The following is a 21,495-nucleotide window of genomic DNA, read 5'->3' on the forward strand; positions in this document are numbered from 1 at the left end:
TGCTGTACTTTAGTTCAAATTTGTACATTGGTTTCTAGAACAACTGTTTTTGTTTTTCTTTTAAACTAAGTTGCTAATTGCTTTACTTTTTCTTGAGGAGACCGGAAATGCAAATGTTTACATTATATGACTGAGACAACTTTTTTTTTTTTTTTTTTTTAGTTTCAGGTATACAATATAGAGATTCAACATTTGTATACATTATGAAATGATCATCATTATAAATCTAGCTATCATCTGTCACCATACAGTGCTGTTAGAATATTATTAACTGTATCCCCTATGCTGTATATTGCATCCTCTTGTCTTGTTTTATAACTATATTTGTCCATTTAATCCCCTTTCCATCTTTCTCCCATCCTATCACCCCTTTCCTCTTATAAGAACCAGATTGTTCTCCATATCTATGAGTCTATTTCTGTTTTGTTTTTTAGATTCTACATATAAGTGAAATTATGTGGTATTTATCTTTCTTTGTGTGACTTATTTCACTTAGTGCAATACCCTCTAGGTCCACCTATGTTGTTGTGAATGGCAAGATCCCATTCTTTTTTATGGCTGAATAATATATTTTATATTATATATATCTATATTATAATATATAGTATATTAATATATAAAATAGAATATAGGTATTATATAAATAGATAAAATATAATATGATATAAACATATAAATATATATAAATATTCTATAATATAAATAATATATTAATATATAATTATAACATATACTATAATATAGATATTATATAAATGTATAATATAGATATTATATTTATATATTATAAATTATATATTATATTTATACATATTATTTATATGTATTTATAATATAAATATATATATAATGCTGCAGTAAATATAGGGATGCATATATATTTTTTTGAATTAGTGTTTTAGGATAAATACCCAAAGTTGGAATTTCTGGGTAATGTGGTAATTCTATTTTTACTTTTTTGAGGAAACTCCATAGTGGAAGATTAGAGATTGTGCCATTTTGCATTACCAGTAATAGTTCATGATGGATCCCTTTTCTCCATATCCTTACTGACATTTGTTATTTCTTGTCTTTTTGATACTAGCCATTCTGACAGGTATGCGATGATATCTCATGGTGGTTTTCATTTGCATTTCCTTGATGAGCATTTTTCATTTGTCTTTTGGCAGTCTCTAAGTCTTCTTTGGAGAAATGTCTATGCAGGTCCTCTGTCCACTTTTAATTGGATTAGTTTTGTTTTGCTATTTTTTGCTATTGCGTGTTCTTTATGTATTTTGGATATTAACTCTTTGTCCGTAAAATCATCGATTATATTGTTTGCAAATACCTACTCTCATCACCTTTTCATTTTGTTGTGAGAAAGCATTTTAGTTTGATGTAGTCCCATTTGTTTATATTTACTTTTACTGCCCTTGCCTGAGGAAACAGATAAAAAAAAATATTGCTAAGATATAAGTCTAAGAGTATATTACCTGTATTTTCTTCTAGGCATTTTATGATTTCCAGTCTTATATTTAAGTCTTTAATCCATTTTGAGTTTAATTTTGTATGGTGTAAGAAAGTTGTCCAGATTCATTGCATGTGGTAGTCCAGTTTTCCCAGCACCATTTACTGAAGAGATGGTCTTTTCCTATTGTATATCTTTGCCTTTGTCATGAATTAATTGATCATATAAGCGTGAGATTTTTCCTGGGCTTTCTATTGTGTTCTGTTGAGCTATGTGTCTGTTTTTGTGTCAGTACTGATTTGATTAGTGTGGCTTTGTAGTGTAGTTTGAAATAAAGGAGCTTGATATCTCCAGCTTCAGGTTTTTGTTTCGTTTTATTTTTCCCTCAAGATCACTTTTGCTATTTGGGCTCTTTTCTGGTTTCATGCAAATTTTAGTATTATTTACTATAGTTCTATGAAAAATTCCATTGGTATTGTGATATAGATTTCATCGAATCTGTAGATTGCTTTGGGTAGTATGGACATTTTAACAATGTTAATTCTTTCAATCCACGAGCATAGGATATCTTTCCATTTATTTGTGTTATCTTCAGTTTCTTTCATCACTGTTTTACAGTTTTCAGAGTGCAAATATTTTACCTCCTTGGCTAAATTTATCCATAGGCATTTTATTCTTTTTTAATGCATTTGTAAGTAGAATTACTTTCTTAATTTCTATTTCTTTTTTTTAATTTTTTTATTTTTATTTTTTTTAATTTCTATTTCTGATCGTTTAGTGTCTAGAAATGCGACAGATTTCTGCTTATTAACTTTGTATCCTACAACTTTACTGAATTCATTTTTTAATTCTAATAGGTTTTTTAAGAGTCTTTAGAATTTTCTTATTTATTTATTTATTTATTTTTAAAGATTTTATTTATTTATTCATGAAAGAGAGAGAGAGAGAAAAAGAGGCAGAGACACAGGCAGAGGGAGAAGTAGGCTCCATGCAGGGAGCCCGAGGTGGGACTCGATCCTGGGTCTCCAAGGATTATGCCCTGGGCTGAAGGTGGCACTAAACTGCTGAGCCACCCGGGCTGCCCTAGGATTTTCTATATATAATGTCATGTTGTCTGCAAATAGTTTTATTTTTACTTCTTTTTCTCCAATTTGGATGCCTTTTATTTCTTTTTCTTTTCTGATTGCTGTAGCTAAGACTTCTAATAGTATGTTGAATAAAAGTGATGAGAATGGACATCTTTTCCTTGTTCCTGATCTGAGAGGGATAGCTTTTAGCTTCTCTCATTGAATATGATGTTAGCCTTAGGTTTATCATATATGGCCTTTATTTTATCAAGCTGTGTCCCTTCTAGGCTGACTTTGTTGAAAGCTTTTATTATAAATGGATGTTGAATCTTGTCACATACTTTTTCTGCATCTACTGAGATATATGATTTTTACCTTCTTTTTGTTAATGTGTTGCATCACATTGATTTACAGATGGTGAAACTCTTCTTATATCCCTGAAATAAATCCTACTGGATCAGGGTATATGGTCTCTTTAATGTATTGTTGCATTTGGTTTGCTAATATTTTGTTGAGGATGTTTGCATGTCTGTTTATTAGGGATATTGGCCTGTAATGTGTGTGTGTGTGTGTGTGTAGTCTTTGGTTTTGGTATCAGAGTAATGCTGGCCTATTGAATGAGTTTGGAAGTATTTCTTCTTCTGTCTTTTGGAATAGTTTGAAAGGAGAGGTATTAGTTTTCCTTAAATGTTTGGTAGAATTTCACTGGTGAAGATGCCTGGTTTTGGACTTTTGTGTGTGTAAAACTGATTTAGTTGTGTTGTCAGTCTGTTTAGATGTTCTAATTCTTTTTGATCAGTCTTGGAAGATTGTATATTTCTAAGAAGTTATCTATTTCTTGCCTTATAATTATAGTAGTCTCTTAAGATCTTTATATTCCTGTATTGGTTATACCTTCTCTTTTGTTTCTGATTTTATTTATTTGGATTCTCTCTCTCTCTCTCTCTTTTTTTTTTTGATGAGTCTGGCTATAGATTTGTCAATTTTATGTGTCTTTTTGAATAACCAGCTCTCACTTTCATTGATCTTTTCCATTTTTGGGGTCTTTCTTTCATTTATTTCCACTCTATATTTTTTTTTTATTTTTTTATTTATTTATGATAGTTACAGAGAGAGAGAGAGGCAGAGACACAGGCAGAGGGAGAAGCAGGCTCCATGCACCGGGAGCCCGATGTGGGATTCGATCCTGGGTCTCCAGGATCACGCCCTGGGCCAAAGGCAGGCGCCAAACTGCTGCGCCACCCAGGGATCCCTTATTTCCACTCTAGTCTGTTTTATTTCCTTTCTTGTTTTAACTTCGGGGTTTGTTTGTTCTTTTTTCTAGCTTCTTTAGGTGTAAGGTTAGATCATTTCTTTGATTTTTCTTGTTTGTTTTGGTTAGACTGTATTGCTATAAACTTCCCTCTTAGAACTGCCTTTGCTATATCCAATAGACTTTGTCCTGTTATGTTTCCATTTTCATTTGTCTTAGGTATTTTTTAAATTTCCTCTTTGGTTTTTAATTTTTTTTTTTTTTTTTGACAGAGATAGTGATTGGGATGAGGGTGAAGGCAAGAGAGAGAACCTTAAGCAGGCTCCACTCTCCATGACTCTGAAATCATGACCTGAGCCAAAATCAAGAGTCAGATGTTTAACAAACTTAACCATGCAGATGCCCTGGCCCTTTGGATTTTTAATGGTACATTGGCTAGCCTCCATTTGTTTGTATTTTTTCCAGTTTTCTCTTGAACTGATTTCTAACTTCATACCATTGTATTTGGAAAAGGTGCTTGATATGATTTCAGTCTTCATATAATTATTGAGTGTTGTTTTGTGGCCTAACATGATATATGTTGGAGGATGCTCCATGTGCACTTGAAAAGAATGTATATTCTGCTGTTTGGGGTTGAAATGCTTTGTATGTATCTGTTAAGTCCACCTGTTCTAATGTGTTGTTTAGGTCTAATATTTCTTTATTGATTTTTTTTGTCTTCATGATCTACCCATTAATGTAAGTGGGGTGTCAGAGGCCCTTACTATTACAACTTTATTGTCAATTTCTTCCTCTATGTGTGTTAATAACTGTGTGATGTATTTAGTTGCCTCTATGTTGAGTGCATAGATATTTATATGTGTTATATCCTCTTGTTGGATTAAGTCCTTTATGTAATGTCCTTTTTTTTGTCTCATTAAACTCTTTGTTTTAAAGTCTGTTTTTAAAGTCTTGTATCAGTATTGCTACTCCAGCTCTCTTTTTGTTTCCATTTGCATGGAATACCTTTTTTCCATCTTTTCACTTTCTGTGTGTCCCTGCCTTTAATTCTGAAATGAGTCTCTTGTAGGTACCAAATAAATGTTTCTGTTCTGTTCTGTTTTGTTTTTTATCCATTCTGCCATTCTGTATCTTTTGATTAGAGCATATAGTCTTTTTACTCTTAAAGGAATCATTGATAGGTATGTACTTATGGTCATTTTGTTCTTTTCTGTTTGTTTTTGTAGTTCTATGTTCTCTTCTTCTCTTGCTCTCTTGCCTTGTGATTTTATGACTTTTTAAAGAGTTATTTTATATTCCTTTCTCTTTCGTGTATGTGTATTGCTTTAGATACTGGGTTCGAGGTTACCCTGAGGTTCATATATAACTTCCAATGTATACAACAGTCTGTCATAAATTGATGGTCATTTAGGTTCAAGCATGTTCTAAAAGCATTATCTACTGTCCTGCCCACATTTTATGTTTTAAAGATCATATTTTACTTTTGATTAGCTTGAGTATCCCTTGACTAATAATTGTAGGTCTAGATCATTTTACTACTTTATTTTTTAGCTTGCATGCTGGCTACAGGTGGTTGATCCAATACATTTAATATATATGTAGCTTTACATTGAGATTTTTTTCATAATTTTATTTCTAATTATGGTGATGTCTTAGCCACATGCTGATGAACTCCTTAAGCTTTTGCTTGTCTAGAATACTGTTTATTTCTCCTTCAATTCTGAGTGATAATATTGCTGAGTAGAGTATTCTTGCTTATAAGTTTCTTCCTTTCATCACTTTGAATATATTGTGCCACTCTCTTCTGGTCTGCAGTTTCTGCTGAAAAAGCAGTTGATAGTCTTATGGGGAGGGGGAGTCCCTTTTACATAACTAATTATTTTTCTTTTGCTGCTTTTAAGATTCTCTATCCTTAACTGTTGACTCTTTATAAGAATGTGTCTTGGTATGGGTACGTTTGGGTTTATCTTACTTGGACTCTTTGCTTCTAAGATATGGATGTCTGTTTCCTTCACCAGGTTAGGGAAGTTTCTAGCCACTACTTCTTCATGTAGGTTTTTTTTTGTTGTTGTTGTTCCTTTCTATCTCTTCTCCTTCTGGGATCACTATAATGTGAATGTTAGTATGGTTGATGTTCTAGAGGTCCCCTATGCTGTCCTTGCTTTTTAAAATTCTTTCTTTTTTGCTTTTCTGATTTGATTATTTCTAGGATCTTGTTTTCAGATTACTGACCCATTCTTCTCCATCATTTAATCTGTTGTTGATTCCTTCTAGTGTTTTTTTTTTCAATTCATTTGTTATATTTTTCAACTTTCTTTTTTATATTTTCTCTCTCTGTGTTTAGGTTCTCACTATGTTCATTCATTTTTCTTCCAAGTTCAGAGACCATTACTGAGTTATGATAATTACATTAAATTCTTAGATTTCAACTTATTAATCATGCTATTTGCTCAATGGACAGTACTTTTTTAGAAGATATTCTCATAGGTGTCTGACTTCCTATTCTGATTTTGTCAATAACATATTCCTGCAGAACTATGAAAAGTCATTGTTCTATTGTCTTCTTTTTTTTTTTTTTAAGATTTTCATTTATTTATTCATGAGAGACAGAGAAAAAGCAGAGACATAGGCAGAGGGAGGAGCATGCTTATCCCAGGGAGCCTGATGTGGGACTAAATCCTGAAACTCCAGGATCATGCCCTGAGCTGAAGGCAGATGCTCAACTGCTGAGCCACCCAGGCATCCCTGTTCCATTGTTTTCTAGCAGTATTGCAGATGATAAATTATACAATTTTATTTCAGTTTTATTATAAATAACTTTTTCTAGTTTTTTTAAAATTTTTAAAATTTTTAAAATTTTTTTTAGCTTTCCTTTTCATTTGATGTTCAATTCTGTAAGGCTGATTTTGGGATGAAGCATCTATATATTTAATCTACTTAATATTCAATCTTTAATCTTACTGTTTCGTTTTCTTGAGTTCTGGGATTTTTTTTTTTTTTACTATTTCTTCTTTTTTTATATATTTTTTATTTATTTATGATAGTCACACAGAGAGAGAGGCAGAGACATAGGCAGAGGGAGAAGCAGGCTCCATGCAGCGGGAGCCTGACGTGGGATTCGATCCCGGGTCTCCAGGATTGCGCCCTGGGCCAAAGGCAGGCGCTAAACTGCTGCACCACCCAGGGATCCCCCTATTTCTTCTTTTTATAATTCCATCTAATTCATGTACCTAGAATTTACTGTTTTAAAGCACATGTGTTTTTTTGTGTATTCACAAAACTGTGTAACCATAAACACTATCTAGTTTTAGAATATTTGCATAATCCTGAAAAGAAACCTCTTACTTATTACCCATTATTCCCCATTCACCCTTCTCCCAACCCTTGACAGCTACCAAACTACTTTCTTTCTGTGACTTTGTGTATTCTGGGTATTTCATATAAATGGGATCATATAATTTATGGCCTTTTGTGTCTGGTTTCATTCACTTGGTGGAATGTTTTCAAGATTCATCTATATTGTAGTATATGTCAGTATCTCATTCCTTTTTATGGCCACATAATGTATTGTATCTATAATCCACATTTTATTGTTTTTACTTATCAACTACTCTTTCTTTGATTATTTTGCACCATGCATTTTCTTAGTTCTGTCCTTCAGATTTGTTAGCTGGGTTGTAGGACTTTTTATATTGATTCTATATGATGTTAACTTTTCCCTCCAAATCTTTGATTTCTTTCTTTTTTTGAACATTTTAGAAGATTTTATTGGTTGTATTTTTCAAGCTTTCTATTACATGTAAAAGTTCTTAGCAAGCATATTTTAAATTTATAGTAATTCTTTCTTATTTTTGTTTGTTCCTTTTTAAATAAGAAACCTCTTTTGTTTTATTTTTGTTACATAACCTTTGGTTCCCATTTATTGAGCATCTGTCTAGATGTTCTAAGCTGATGTAAGACATCCCCAAACAGTCCTATCCTATGTGTTGTGAATTAAATAAAATTAAATAAGACATCCCAAATAGCCCTATCATGGTGTTGGGCTGTCTGGTGCTTGTATGTACTCGGTTTACATAAGACTTTCCCTTCTGTTTCTGAATTAATCAGACTAGCTTAATGCCTAGGCTAAGATGGAGCCAGTCCTTCCATTTGTCACAACTCTGTGCTGCTAAACAAGTGGATAAACTGTTCAGGACAGCTTCAGACCAAGTCAGATGTCAACAACTTTAGCCTTCTTTCACGGGGGTGTGCTTCCTTTTTAAGCTTAGAATTTTAGCGACATACTTTACATTCAGCAAAAATTCACCCTTTACAGATACTTAGTTTGATGAGTTTTGATAAGTATATATAGTCGTGTTATTACCATCATAATCAAAATAGAGAGTAGTTTCATCAATCCAAAAATTTCCCTTGGGTCCCTTCTCAAATCTTTCATTTTAGCTTTGGATTTCTATGAGTGTTAATAAGACTCAGTCCTATAGATTACTGTGATTGCTTTCCCCTGCTCCAGTGTGGTTCTCCTTCTCTTACAAGCATCTCTACTAACCAACAGAACCAGGGATTCAAATTTACAGGGATCTAACTGTAAGCTTTGTGGGTGGCACATGCTGACAGAAAGGTCTTCCTTGAGGACATATGAGTCTGGAGTGGGTAACCAGCAGTTCTGCAGCTCAAATTCCACAGTATCTAATTGTTTTGATGCAAAGGGTTTGGAATGGGATGGGAGATGCTACTTAGACCTGATGTTTAATAAATAGTCCTTTAATTTATGACACCGATTATTGCTTGTCATCCAATTTCTGTTCTCGTTTCTTGTCATCTACACATTTGGAGGGTCCTAGGACTCTGCCATAAAGAATGGCTTCCACCTCTGTGGTAGTCTTTTGTTGTGTTCTGGGTTTCAGCTTCCTTTAATCTGGTTTATCCAGTAATACAGTCCCTTCTTCTTTTGTGTTTGCCAAGAAATTTATCAAAATATATTTCTCACTGATATTCTTCCCCCTATTCACAATGGTGTTACGACTTCATTCTAGCTCTATTTCTTATCATACATGCCATGTGATTTTGTGAGGGAGTGGAATTAAACACATATGCGTGGTGTGTCATCTTGAAGTGCCAATCTTCAAGAGACCGATTCATAAGAATCTGTGATCCATCTGAGAGGTCAGCAAAGAGTCAAATTACTTGGATGTCTTCTTAGATGAAACATTTCAGGTAAAAGAAGAAATATGATCTGTACCAGTGAGCTGGCTTCACAACTCACATTACTGTTAGCATGTACTTTGGCTCTCTGGAGGTTAGAGTCATTTACTTATTTATTTTTAAGTAAAATAAAATAAAATCCTAATTAAAAGAAAAATGAACAGACTCACAGTTTCAAGAAGTACCCCAAAGACATTTTGGTATTGGCATCTTTAGAGAAGTATAGTTTAGTTTTAGCCACGCTATAAATATTACTTAACCAGCCCACGTAACATGTTTATGATATAGATGGAAGCTACAATTCAGTTTTTACTAATGTGAAACCTGAAAAAGGACAGCTTGATCTAGGTCATGAGGAAATTTAAAAGAGAGTCAAAACATTGTATTAAAATCTACTAGAGTGAATATAAACATACAGAGTCTGCAATGCCTCACCTTGATTCCCACTGATTTTGAGGGGTGCAGGTGGAGGAAGCTTTAGAAAAGGAGAATCAATTTAAAAACAAAATCAAAGCACCTATTTTTCATTCTAAACCATAGATTACCACTAAAGTATCTGTGATTTTTGGTCTTTTCTTTCTCTTCCTTGAAATTGTAGAGAGGAAAGAAGGGGAACGGTATTAAAAATGTTCTGTGTTTGAGTTGCAAAGAAAGAATCTTCTGGCAAACAGATTTTTCTAGTGGATGGTCTGTAGTCTCCTCACCATGGGCTCATGCAGTTATAATACTCTGTCAGTAAGGATTCTGTACAATGAGGAGGAAGTAGAAGAGAAGGAGGCCATCCCAGCTTTGAAACTTCTTATGAGAGGTTAGTGCCCAGCATGTTCTGTAGGGGAGAAAGGTGGTGAGGCCCTCATGTTGATCACATCACCTATTTCTCTGCTTGGCTTTAGCTGTGATCTCTTTTCTTGTCCTTCCCTGGAGTACCTGGACATATTAAAGAAACATAGCAGGGGCCTAATGTATTTGAGGTGGCAACGTTTACTTCCCAAAGCCCTGTCAGAGATGCTATCCTACATGATATGAAATTTTATGCAGATTAGTGATGTTTTGGGTAAAGCTCTCACCCCAGCAGTAGAATCTACCCCACCTCTGTCATGAACATCTGTCTAATGAGAACAGGGGGCATACCCTTCACACCATCTTAGTTTCTCACCTCTAACAAGGACATCCTAACATATGCCTGCCTAAGTGAAATAAGAGGTACACAAAGTTGCCTCAGTTTTGGAAAGCACAAAGCTCACTGCAAATGTAAGACTCTGTTCCTGTAGCTTCCCTCTCCTCTGCTCTAGTTCCATGCCTGGCCCTGCCCACAGAAACCAGCAGCTCCTGTTTCTTCTGTGACCTGTGATGGCACCGTGGGTACTCATGCATTGGGCAATGCCAGTGTCTGGCAGTAGTTACTCGGGTCATCTACTAATTATGCCCTCCCTGCCTGTGGGGCTGGGTAGCTTTTCAGCAGCCAGCTTCTCTGCAATCAGCCTCTGCCTCATGGTCTGTCTTATTGTCACACACCAACACGTTGTCAGAGTAGTGGCCTCTCCCAGTCTGGGGTCACAAGATCTGGGGGCTAGCCCTGAGCAGGAGAGGAAGACAGACAGGGAGGTGCTGAGTGAGTTTGTGTGTATGCATGCAGGGGTGAGGCCCAGCTGAGCTCACATGTGAAGAATTTGAAGAATTGGGTGTAGAGAGAAGATGTGGAACAGGCTGAGGCAAGGGGAAGCATGTGTTAGATGGGTGTGAAAGCAGCTAATGCTGTGTGAGTGAGGAGGAAGCAAGAAGACCAGGATGTGTGATCTGTGAACTTGATGTTGCTTGTTTCTTTTCAAGTCATATCCCCCACCCCCCACCCCCTGCTGCTCCTGGGCCAAGAGTGCATGTTTCCCTCCATTGTGTCTCTTCCCCTCTGCACTTAGCCTGGAGGGGGATGGGAGGAAATGAGAGACAATGCAAGGCTTCAGGAGGGGAGACAGAGAATTGCACTGCCCTCCAGCTGCCACAGCAGAAATGACGGCAAGAACCTGGCTTTCTGTCTGAAGAGCAAGAAACCCTTGAAAAACATGACATTTGGGGAATTCTATTATTTTGGCTTTTTCCTCTGAAAGGGAAGAATGGACAAATGAGAGAAATGAAAAAAAAGAAAAGAAAAGAAAAGAAAAGAAAAGAAAAGAAAAGAAAAGAAAGGAATGCTTAACAAAAGATGGGGCTTATTCATTAGTGAATTTTTATGGTGGTTAATTTTTTTGTTTTTGTGAACTAAAAATGTGTTGTGGGCAGCACAGAAGACCATCATCTCCATTCCTGTAGCATGCCCATCTCATGCCCTGAGTGCCAGGTAATATGGCCAGCAGCAGCAAAACATTGGAGTATGGGTGGCATGTCAGGGCATGAGCACTCCCTCACCAGCAACTGGAAGGATTCCATCACACCTTCTTCTCAGACGCAGTTCTTCATCAGGGGAAGGGTGAGCTAGAGGGCAGGAAAAGATGAATAACTCAAAGTTGAGCTCCAAACTCTAGGGCTGATAACCTGGAGTCCACAGACTTGGAGCTGCCTGTGTTGCTCTCCTCCAGCCATGCTCACCTTACAGGTGAGAAGTCAGAGACATCCAGGGCTGAGTGGCTATCACAGGAAGGGACCCACATGAAATTCTGCTCTGAGAATTCCCAGTGTTGGAGTTGCTTCACCCTTAGGAGAAAGAAAATCCCCGAGTCAAGAGATTCACAAAGCAAAGTGATTGAAAGAAGAGAAAGAACAAGTGTTGAGTCTGTCAGGGAAGGAGAATGTGTGATTATCTGAGCACTAGTATATTTTAGCTGTCTTACATAGTAATATTACTTGTCCCTGACAGTAGCCCAGTGAAGCAAGTCAGGTTTTTAAAAGATATTTATTTATTTATTTATTTATTTATTTATTTATGAAAGACAGCACAAGCTAGGGAGAGAGGCAGAGGGAGAGGAAGAAGCAGATTCCCCACAGGGAGCCTGACATGGAGCTTGATCCCAGGACCTTAGGATCACAAACTGAGCCAAAGACAGATGCTTAACCGACTGAGCCATCCAGACACCCTGGAAGCAGTTTTATAATCCCATTTATACAGATGAGGAGACCAAGGCACAGAGAAGCTCTTTCCCAAAGTCACATGGCTTTGTGGGGCATTCTGGCAGCTTAATAGAGCTCCCATCCTCTGTTGCTCCAAAGTGTATGTTATTTTCCTAATTGGAAGCAAGAAAATATATCATGTCCTAATAACCCAAATGAACTATGATATTGTAGTGCCGAAGAAGTATCTGAGGATGTCTATGCTATCCCTTTCAATATCTGCATTTCTGAGTTGAAAAGACTACATTGCCCAAGGTCAGGCAAGGTCGGCTCCGAGTGCTTTCCCATCTCATTACGGGGAACCACCATTCAAGCCTTCTAGCCAAAAACCTGTGTGCCATCTTGACAACTCTCTCTCCTCTCACATATAGCATCCAACTCTAAAGTATCCAGTCCTTCCTCTTCTCTCTCCTGAATTTATATAGTAGCCTCCTCATCATTATTTTTAATTCAACATTCCACCCACTGGCCATGGTGATCTTAAAAGAAAAAAGGATCTGTCACTCCTCTGCTTACAGCACATCAAACACTTCCTATACTTTTTAAAATATAATCTCCTCACTGCAGCTACTTGGCCCTCTATGAGCTAAGCCTTCTTTTCTACTGGTCTCCCATAGGGTTGCTCTCCATCCTGCAGGCTGTCTCTAGCTACACTAGCCTCCTTTCCTTGCTTTGGACATAGGAAAGTCTTTCTCATCTCAGAGTGAGATGCCTGAAAGGTTCTTCCTTGGAATTTGGCCAGGACTTTCCCTCAGTCAGGTCTGCTTACATATTAGAAAAGACTTCCCTGAGAGTCATTTTGCAAGTACCTCCCGACAGATACTATCTGTCACACTTCCCCGTGTCTTTTTTTCACAGTATTTTACAGTATCTGTCACTTTTCTGGGTATCTGTGAATTTGTTTATCCTTTTTCTCCATTAGAATGTAAGGATTTTCCTGTCTTATTCATCCCTGTTTTATGAGGCTTAACCCAGTGCCTGAAATGTAGAAAATTCTTAAAAACATTTGTTGAATGAATAAATGACCAAATAAACCCAGGCTTCTTGTTTCTTAGGTCAAAATTCCCTCCTTCACTAGCCCTTAGTATATAAGATTTGTGACATATTTGAGAAATGGAAAACACGAAGATTGCCACCCAACAGCTAGTAGAGTCAGGATAATGGATAACTGGGAAGAAGAAAGAGAGCCTGAACACCGGATGGGGAGTGTGGGAAGAGAGATCAGAGATTGAATCTTGACTGTGGTCTGTGCCAAAATCACCAGAGAATATTTCTTGATTTCTCCACAAATATTTGTGATGGAGTCTTATTACACACAACAGCAAATTCCAAAGCAGCAGTGACAGCAGGAAAGCATGAAAGGCTAAGGAAGCAGGCCCTGAAAAGAGAAAGTAGCTTTTAGTAAGCAGTTCCTTTACCTCAGCATTTTTCAAGGATTTCACGTGAGGGATAATGATGTTTTTATTTGTACATTTGCCTTGAAAATAAAAATGCTCTTACTTACCTGATTTCAAAATGGAAATGATTAAAGCATACTTTATAATTTTCCTTGCTACTTTGTTTCTAGTAGGTTCAAAGTCTACATGGCACATTCTTAGGTCTCAAGAAGCTCACTACCCAACACTCCCCAACAAAATTATCTTCCCCGTTCTGCTTAAATTGAATACAACTAGGTGAATGCAGCTTTAAAATGCTAAGAAATAATATCGACAATACTCATTGAGGATTTATTATGTTCAACCTTGACCGTAACACACAGACTTTAAGGACTTCAAGGACAAGCTCTGTGTTCTGTTCCAGGGCCCAGGAGGTAGTAGGCTCTTACAAAATTTTTACTGGTATGTGGTACTATGTCAGACATTTGGGAAACTGATATCTCTGTCCTTAGAGTGCATAGTAGATGTTCAATAAATTTTTAAAAATGTTTGGTCATGGGGGAGCGGATAGGAGATTATAGCACAAAGTAGGACAGGGTAAATATCCCAGGAGAATAGCAAACAAGTAATGTGGAGATGTAAAGGACAAAAGTATGATTTAGAATTTTAGAATCAGGGAGGGTTTTGTGAAGGAAAAGTATTTGAAGATAGAAAAAAAAATGGGCGCTCATTTATTGAATGAGTAAATATACTTCGTTAAAGGACAGAAAATGCTGGGCAAAACCAAAGCCTCGTGAGTGGAATGTAAGATTGATACAGGAAAAGAAAAACCATTGTCTGGAGCACCAGGTTGTGGAGACAGAGCTGTTGAGGTTCAGAGTTCAGAGGAAGGAATTGGTATTTTTGGTGGGAATCACTTCCTGAATCACAAACTGGACTGTGTAAGATGTTCTTCTGAGCCTTCATCCTACCTCACTAGAAGTAAATTCAGTCTGTCATTTAGGGACTTTCTCTCTTCCTTAGTATCTTGGAGACAGTTGGAGTTTCTTGAAAAACAAGGGAACTTTCCCCTAATATTTGACCCATGATGGTAGTTCTGTTGTCAGAGCTATCACAGAAACTTCAATGCAGTGGTTGCTTCTGGGCTCTCTTTGGGCAGCAGTGATCTTTATTCAGATGGGAGCCCTGTTGCCCAAGGGACAGACTGTCTTGTTTATCACCCATCATGCTTCTCAGAGTCCCTGTCTGTTCCCTCAGGTGCTGCCAGGAGTATGATTCATGCCTCTGCTCTTTGTGGAAACCACCATGCCTTCCTAACACAGGGCAGACTCTCTTCTCTCCTTTGCTATGTCTGCTTCTGCCTTCCTCCAACATAATCCACTTCCAGAACTGAGGCTCTTGAATTGCAAAGAGAGTTCGTAGGGAGTTTGCTTTCATACTTGTGCCATAAAGCTCCCCTAAAGTACAGCACCAATAACGTGGCTACTTGCTTGGAATAGGGGAGGAAATCACTGGTAATACAAATGATTGCTCAGTAAATTATCCAACATATGCTTGATTGGATGGACAATCAGAAGCCCCTGAAAGTAAGTAATTGTGTTAATATCTATTATTCTTTTTCTTTTTTTCCATTAGGTTAAGGATGAAGGGAAAAATGGCAATCAAAAAGAAAAAGATGGTGGAGAATGCTAGCATATTTGGAGTTTTGGTAGACACAGGCTTGTGGGGAACCCATTTAAATTGGCCTAATTTCTAGACTGCCCATCTCCTTTCTCCCCTACTTTGGGTGGCCCTAGTCACAGGGTAAAGAAGCTTCCTGTTGCATCTTGGCAAGAAACAACTTTTCATTTTTTCTTGGACATTTTAATTAACTTTGAAGGCTACCTTAGGAGAGATTGTACCTGAGACCATTCTTTAAAAATTATTTATTAAAAAAAATAAAAATTATTTATTCATGAGAGACACACACACACACAGACAGAGAGAGAGACAGAGAGACAGAGACATAGGCAGAGGAGAAGCAAGCAGTCTCCATGCAGGGACCCCAATATGGGACTTGATTCTGGGACTCCAGGATCACACCCTGAGTCGAAGGCAGATGCTTAACTGCTGAGCCACCCAGCCGTCCCTTTTTTTTTTTTTAAATTAAATTATTTATTTATTCATGAGAGACAGAGAGAGAGAGAGAGAGAGAGGCAGAGACATAGGCAGAGGGAGAATTTTTTTTAATAGGGCTTTTGGGTTTGTAGTAATTGTACTGGGCCTCAAGGAACAGGAATCTAGAAAACAGTGATTTAAAAAATTAGAGGTTTTGTTACTCTTACATTTGGAAGTTGGAGGTTAGTGCTGAGATTGGGGCTCCATGAAGCCCCTAGGACCCCTCCTATGTTTCTACTCAGTAATCCTTATCCTGTTCTTGGGGTGTCAAGGTCAAATACGGTTGTTCCACCTGTAACATTACACATACAGGCAGGAAGAAGGGTAAGGTCAAAGGATCTAGTCAGCTGAATCTACCTGCCTTTTAAAGGGCTTTCCCACAAATTCCATCTGGTGACTTTCACTTATACTTAATTGGCGTGAACTGTGTTACATGACTGTTCATAGGTGCAAAGGAGGGAATTGCAGCTTTCAGCTGGGCTCATTGCCACCCTGACAAAAATTAACATTCTGTTAGTAAAGAAGAAAGGGGAATGGATATTGAGTAGGCTTCTAGCAGTGAGTACCACATTCCATACCATTTTGGCATTTTATTCAAGTTAATGTGGCTTCTGGGAGAATGAACCAAGTTTTAGCAAACAAAAGTAAATCCTCTAGAAACTCTTCTCTCCTCTGCATACAAGCGATTTTTCTGTACTGGTATTTCATATGATACGTGTTATAGTTCTGCTCCATTAGTACAGATCATCTTGAATTGAGTATATTTGTGGGTGTACATGTGTAATTATTTATACAGCTGCCTCTGATGGCCAATTGTTGATTTAGTACTTTTCCTCCTCTCACTTTCTTCTTCTCTATGTGGATACTTCCAGAACCATTTCCTTCCAGCTCCCGAATCTTGGTATCTAAGCCAGTCCTCACTCATGACTCTGCAGTCCATTGCCGCTTCTTGTACTCACCCAGTTTGGACTAGCTGTTTTTAACAATTTTGCTGCCCCAATAAATATCTACTGTTAGATTTCATTTTGTGAATAGCTTTTCATGCCATCTAGGATGTGCAGCTCTCTGTGATATTTTCACGTTTACTGTGCTTTCATTTAGATGACATTTTAAAAATGTAAGCAATTGTGGGTCACCTGAATGGCTGCCTTAGAAGTCAGTGCTGACCATTGATTTCAGTGCCTACACAGGCATTTGTGTTTTTATTGTACCAATGGGCATTACTATAATTATCAATAGCCTACACACAAAAAAAAGAAGACAGAGGGACTTTGTATTCCAATATGAGGCATTGGGGACATATAAGGTTCAATGAAATCACCATCTTTTGTTATTTTAACAAAGGCTTTACCCTAGTTCAAATAAGTAAAATCATAGCCCCAAAGGTTATCAGTTGCCGAATTTAAAAGAACCTGTAGTGGGACAGTGAGTCCGATATTAGGACTGGAAATCTGTTTCCATATCAATGGTATCATCCGTCACATTGAATGAATACCATTAATTTGAGTATTTGTTATTTTTGTTAGCTTAAATTTAATGTACGGATTTTTATACTTGCTTAAGAGCTGTAGGCATAAGACACTCACATATAGTTTTAGTTTTGTACAAATTTAAATAGCAATATGCTAATGATATCCGAATGGCACTTCAGGTCTATGAATACTCTTTCTTTTAAAGAGGATGTATTTATCACCCAGTGGTATAGAGCTGGGTCAGCAAACTTTTCATGTAAAGGACTAGATAGTAAACACATTTGGCTTTGTTGGCCATATACAGTCTCTGTCAAAACTACTTAACTCTGATATGGTGGTATGAAAGCAGCCACAGAGAATATGTGAACAGATGAGCATAGCTGTGTCCAATAACACTTTGCTTACAAAACTAGGCAGCAGACTTATTTGGAGTATGCCGACTCCAGGGCTAGAGAGTATGGTCCCAGTTCCTTGGATTGACATATAGTCTGTTTATCTTTCTAAGCTCATCTCTTACCCACTCTTCTGAACAGTCACTATGCTCTAGCTATTACAGAGCTGCTTCATTTGCCAAGTATGTCATACTCTCCCATGATTCCATTAGCTCGTGTGCCCTAACACTTCCTTTCCCATCTTTTTAAACCAACTAACTCCTACTTTCCCTTGAAGATGAAACTTAAAATGTGCTTCCTCTCAGAAGATGTCTCTGGCCCCTTGTGGCCGAATTAATGCTTCTCTCTGCCCCTTTGTGCTTCCTTGAATTCACTCTGTGCTCCCACATTTTTAAGAAACTCATCTGCATTGTAACATTTTTAAGAAACTCATCTGCATTGTAACTGAGCAATTATTTGACTGTTTTACTTTCTTCCCCTTTGGGATGAGCTCCCTCTTCTCTATAGCAAAATGCTATTCCATCCTTAAAATTATTACCTCAATCCCCAAATTTAGAGGATTGATGGAAAGAACAGAAGGAAATGAGTGTGAATTTCACTTCAATGATGTATTTACCCAACAAAACTCAGAAGTGTCCCAGTTTTCTTTAAATTGACAGTTAGATGTTCTTCCATCTGTGGAAATGGGGGCTTGTGAGCTTTGTCAGTTTTGAAGAAATAAAGGAAGTTTTATGTTTGTACATCTGGGTTTCATGACTACAAAATCGATGCCTGGGGTAGAAGTTAACTTTGACAAATGGAGGAAAACAGTTGCAAAATAAAAGACAAGAAGAAAAAGAAGAAAATCTGTAGTGCATGTTTGGAGTATAGGAAGGTAGCCTGGGTTGGAGATGAAAGTCTGGAGTTTTGAGCAAGGGGAAGGTCAGAGAGGACTGTATAGGGAAGCAGGCCTGAGAGTGATGGAGGAAATAGGGGTGGAAGCAGTAATCCTGAGCCCTGGGCAGGGGAGATTTGGGGATTCAGGGGTCAGCAATATTGGACTCTCCTTCTCCTTCTGTCCCCTTTGCCTCTCCTTGCTTCTTCCCACTCCCTTCCTCTCTGTTTTCTCTAGATGTTTCTACCCTGCCTTATCTTTTCCTGAACTAGCCATAATATGGTACCAAAGTAAATATTATAGTACTTATTTAAATTTTTATTTTTTTCTGTTTGAAAGTGTTAATGTAGGTCTGTTGATCTCTTGTTTCTTAAAATAATAACAACTCAAATCACTTAACTTTTAGGAATCTTAATTTTTTCTACATTACGGGATCCCTGGGTGGCGCAGCGGTTTGGCGCCTGCCTTTGGCCCAGGGCGCGATCCTGGAGACCCAGGATCGAATCTCACGTCGGGCTCCCGGTGCATGGAGCCTGCTTCTCCCTCTGCCTGTGTCTCTGCCTCTCTCTCTCTCACTGTGTGCCTATCATAAATAAATAAAAATTATAAAAAAAAAATTTTTTTCTACGTTACTTGTTAAGGTAAAAAAATTTCTATGGTTACACATTTTAGGAGAAACTCAGATCTTAAAAACACAAAGTTCAGGATGACATTTTAGTCCTATTTTGATGATATAATTATTATTACACTAAAGGGAAAAAAGCATACTAAAAATTAAGTAATTTTATTAAGCCATGAATGACTAGCATTGAAAATACTATAGGGACAATAAAGTAATTTTTTCAAAAAAAATGATCAGTGGATAAGATCAGGGATAATGCTTAGGTCTTCCAGGATCGGCACCTTCATACACACAAATATACGTAAACAAGATGGTGAAGTAAGGATACTGTGGCTGAATTGCCTAATTAGAAAAATACCTTTGAAATTTGAAAACCAAGTTGCCATTGTAAGATTTAAGAGTGATTTTAGACCAGATTCTTGTGTAGATCTCTGAGCAGGCGTTTTCCTGTATGTGATTTAGATCCTACTATGAATGTTAGTATTAAATATGTGCTTTCACACCAAACACAGGCCACGTATACATTACTAAGGGTTAGATCCTCCACAGGAAATGACATTGGACACATTTTATAGTTAAGATCATTGCTTACGATTTGGGGAATGTTAACACTTGTCATCTGGTCTTTAAAATAAAAACTCTTCTGTCCTGAGTACTTCTCATTAGATGAAGATGTTAGTGATTTTATGCAAACCTTATATTTTACCAGATTATATTATTAACAGGGTCAAAATTTCAGATATATTTTTTAAAGATTTTATTTATTTATTTATTTGAGAGAGAGAGAGAGAATGAGCACATGAGTAAGGGCAAGAGGCAGAAGTAGAGAGAGAAGTAGACTCCCTGCTGAGCAGGGAGCTGGATTTGGGGCTCAATCCCAGGACCCTGAGATGATTACCTGAGCCAAAGGCAGGCACTTAACTAACTGAGCCACCCAGGTGTGCCCCTCAGATAATATTTTTTTTTTACAAAGAAGACCTAGTGTCTTCCTTTAGTCAACACATGGAGGCTAGTGGTCCTTCACTGGAAACAAAATCATCACACCATGTTGTGTGCCAGATGTTATATATGTAGCAGCTCAATGGTCACGCCAACCATGTAGGATGAGTTCTATGACTTCCTATGTTGGAGATGTGCAAGCAGAGACAAAAAGGGTAGGTAACTCACCCAAGGTCACACAGGTAGTGTGCATGGCAGAGCCCAGGATGATGTCCCCTACAGTCCGTCTCCTGAAGCCATGGGCTTCATCTCCATGTTTTACTTCTCACAATTCTAATTCTCAAGTATGCCAATTTCCTCTAATTGCTGCAGGATATTCATTCCCTGTCACTGTCTATTTATGATCTATATGCGCCTTTTGTGAATAAAACCGGCAAAGCTTTGTCTATATAAATGACCTGTGTTAATGTCTTTTGGCATTAAGATGGCTCATGGGGAAATAGAAATTATATTTTGCAGTCCTTGTCTGGTTTCCTCAGTAATGGATTATGTCTACAGGATATGAATTCAACCTGTGGAAAAACTGAAAGACTCATCATTAATAACGGTACAACTGACATCATACAGCTCCTGATGTGACACACCGGGAAGGACACAACATCATCTGTGATAGTACTGCCAGAATGTTTCACCTGAATCTAATCATGAGGAAACAATCAGGCAAACACACACTTAAGGACATCCTGCACAGTAGCTGGCCTGCGCTCTTCAAAGCATCAATGTCATAAAAGACAGGCTGAAGAGCTGTTGAAGATTGATGGAGACTAAAGAGACAGGACAACAAAATGCAATGTGTGGACCTTGTTTGAGTTCTGGATCAGGAGAAAAAACAGCCATAGGGGACATTTTTGGGACAAACAGGTAATTGTGTATATAGATTGCATTTTAGATAACGTTAAGTCTCCTGAGTATGATAAGCTGTGAGAGAATGAGATTCCTCTTAGGAGATAGATATGATGCGTGTGTATGTGTACAAATACACATATACACACATATAGACAAGTTACGATGTTAACAGTGAATCTACATGAGTGAATAATTGGTAATTATTGTACTATTCTCACAATTTTTGGAGGGTTTGTTATGTTCATAAATTTAAAAACTAGATAGAATGGAGTAAGTGGAGATACATATAGATTAAACAAGATCAGCCTAGAGTTGTGCTTGCTTGAAGCTGGGTGTTGATTTCATAAAGTTCATTATGTTATTCCACTTCTTCATGTGTTTGAAATTTTTCCTAATGCAAAGCTGTGAAAAACAGAAAGATTCAGTCACAGTTTCTGCTGCTGATTCTCATGAAATGATAACAATAAACTGCCATGAAGATTCTCTACTTTTCTGTATCTTACCCTCACCCCTACTCCTCTCCACCCCCAGGTACTTTTTCCTTCCCTGGATCCTGACTCCACCCCCTCCACCCATACCTCACTCATTGATTATCCAAGCTTGAAGACAAGGGACTTTATTATTTTTTTATCTTACCAAACTCCATCAAAAACCCTTCAAGGTCTGCCCACCATTTTCAGAGGAAGT

At 37.4% G+C, this 21,495-nt stretch overlaps 1 protein-coding gene across 2 annotated transcripts in view; it reads left to right on the plus strand.

The window, feature by feature from the left end:
• Nucleotides 1-21,495, plus strand: part of MEGF10 (multiple EGF like domains 10) — a 319,848-nt gene that overhangs the window by 83,161 nt on the left and 215,192 nt on the right. For both annotated transcript variants that reach the window (XM_038552022.1, XM_038552023.1), the window contains one exon: nucleotides 20,461-20,823. The gene's annotated coding sequence lies outside the window, so the exon portion shown is untranslated. The remainder of the gene's footprint in view (nucleotides 1-20,460; nucleotides 20,824-21,495) is intronic.

This window comes from Canis lupus, chromosome 11 (assembly GCF_011100685.1).
Source record: "Canis lupus familiaris isolate Mischka breed German Shepherd chromosome 11, alternate assembly UU_Cfam_GSD_1.0, whole genome shotgun sequence".
In the NCBI taxonomy this organism is placed as follows: domain Eukaryota; kingdom Metazoa; phylum Chordata; class Mammalia; order Carnivora; family Canidae; genus Canis; species Canis lupus.